Here is a 2,695-nt window from a genome sequence, read left to right as displayed (position 1 = left end):
GGAGCCTACGGCCGCTGTCCGAGGCTGCGCAGACGGTGAGTCGCGAAGGCCAAACTACTTCGTTTGGCGAATCAGCGCGCTATACCACCAGTTTTAGCTTAGAAATCCAAATGAATTTCAGAGATTCACACTTCAATGTTACAGTTTGACCATTGAGGACGTGTCTTGTCTAGGGTAATCATTTGGTGGCCGAATCAAAACTTAGACTTTAGCCATTCTTTTTTTTTTAAAGATTTATTTATTTATTATACATAAGTACACTGTAGCTGTACTTTTCCAGCCACCTGTTTTTGTTGTTTTTTTTTTAAAGATTTAATAATTTATTATATGCAAGTACACTGTAACTATCTTCAGACACTCCAGAAGAGGGAGTCAGTTCTCATTTCAGATGGTTGTGAGCCACCATGTGGTTGCTGGGATTTGAACTCATGAACTCTAGAAGAGCAGTCAGTGCTCTTAACCGCTGAGCCCGACTTTAGCCATTCTTGACATTATATTTTTGAAGCCAGGAAGTGGCGGTGCACTTGGACAGCAAAATCAGATATCTTGAAGTTTGAGGCCAAGCTACCTAGAAAGTTTCATTTCAGCCGAGAGACTTTGTCTTTAGATAGACAGAGAGAGAGAGAGAGAGACAGACAGACAGACAGACAGACAGACAAGAGACAGAGAGATTAGATAGACAGATAGATTAGGTAGATGATAGATAGATAGATAGATAGATAGATAGATAGATAGATAGATAGATAGATAGATAGATGATAGATAGATAGATAGACAGACAGACAGACAGACAGGTAGAAGAGATAGATAGAAGTTAAAAAGAGATAGAGGAGCCAGGCAACACTGGCACACTCACACCATTAATTCCAGCACTCTGGAGTTAGCAGAGACAGCCAGATCTCTGAGTTCAAAGCCAACCTTGTATACAGAGAGAAATCCAGGACAGCCAGGGCTACACAGAAAAGTCTTGTCATGAAAAATCTAAAAAAAGAAAAGAAGAGGTAGCTAAAAGATACCTCATGTTGACCTCTATACTCTACACATATGTATACCTGCACTAGCCCAAAGGAACATATTATACATGACACACACACACAGTAAATTTTTTGGTTTTTTGTTTGTTGTTGTTTTGAGACAGGATTTCTCTCTGTAGCCTTAGCTATCCTGGAACTCACACTATATTAATATTTTTTTTTAATTTTTAAAAATATTTGCCAGGCAGTGTGGTGCATGCCTTTAAGCTGCACCTTCCTTCTGTTCACATGGGCACTTACACCTCTCTCACCTGCGTCCCAATTTCCAACCATTTCCAGGCCTCTCTCTCCGGTAGTCTTTTGTGCCCTTTCAGGCATCAGTGTTTCTCCTACTCTTTATTCTAACATTAAATTCCTTCACTATTATTTGACAGATTTTTGGAAAGAAAAGAAGAAAAAGACAGTCAGCCAACTCCAAAAGGAAGGATCACAGGATCTAGCTTAGAGGTTACTTACTTTCTCTAAGAAACTGCCTCTTGAAAAAAAAAAAAAAGAAAAGAAAAAGAAAAAGAAAAGAAAAAAGAAACTGCTACTTGGGATGGCAAGATGGCTCAGCAGATAAGAGCACTGACTGTTCTTCCAAAGGTCCTGAGTTCAAATCCCAGCAACCACATGGTGGCTCACAACCACCCATAATGAGATCTGACGCCCTCTTCTGGAGCGTCTGAAGACATCTACAGTGTACTTATGTATAATAATAAATAAATCTTTGAGCCAGAGCAAGCAGGGACTGAGCGAACCAACATGAGCAAGCAGGGCTCACCAGAGTAAGCAGGGATGACTGGAACGAGCAGAGGTCCTAAAAATTCAATTCCCACCACACTCAAATTTGTGAAGACACAAATCCCATTACAAATGGTTGTGAGCCACCATGTGACTTCTGGGACTTGAACTCAGGACCTCTGGAAAAGCAGTCAGTGCTCTTAACCGCTGAGCTACCTCTACAGCCACGTTTAAGAACTTCTGTTATATGCCGGCCGGTGGTGGCGCACGCCTTTAATCCCAGCACTTAGGAGGCAGAGGCAGGTGGATTTCTGAGTTCGAGGCCAGCCTGGTCTACAGAGTGAGTTCCAGGACAGCCAGGGCTACACAGAGAAACCCTGTCTCAAAAAAAATAAATAAATAAATAAAAAATAAAATAAAAAAAATAAAAAATAAAAAATAAAAAAAAATTTCAGTTCCCAACAACCACATGAAGGCTTACAACCATCTGTTCAGCTACAGTGTACTCATATACATATGCATTATGTTACACATTTCTGCTCATATGTGTGCTGTCATGGCTGAACTGTGAGACAAGCAGAGGGCCCCCTACTGGTTTTGTTCCCAATTGTTCTCTAAACATTTTGTGTATGAGTATGTGCTGTGTATGCTTTTGTACAGCCATACAATCCAGACTTTACAAGTAAACACTTTGACAATTTCTTTTCCTGATGGTCAGTTTGAAAGAGAAGCTATAGCTTAGAGATGTTTGCTTTTGGTGGTTGCTTTTCTGTTTGTTTTTGTTCTTTTGAGACAGGGTCTATGTAGCCCTGGCTGTCCTGGAACTTACTCTGTAGACCAGTCTAGATCCCCTGGTCTCTGACTCCTGAGTGTGGGAATTAAAGATGTGTGCTACCATGACCAGCTATTTAAACTCTTTTAAAGATTTTTTTTTTTTT

The sequence above is a fragment of the Mastomys coucha genome, unplaced genomic scaffold, assembly GCF_008632895.1.
Source record: "Mastomys coucha isolate ucsf_1 unplaced genomic scaffold, UCSF_Mcou_1 pScaffold5, whole genome shotgun sequence".
Lineage (NCBI taxonomy): Eukaryota > Metazoa > Chordata > Mammalia > Rodentia > Muridae > Mastomys > Mastomys coucha.
The sequence above is the reverse complement of the archived record's forward strand: the minus strand, read 5'-3'. Positions refer to the sequence as shown.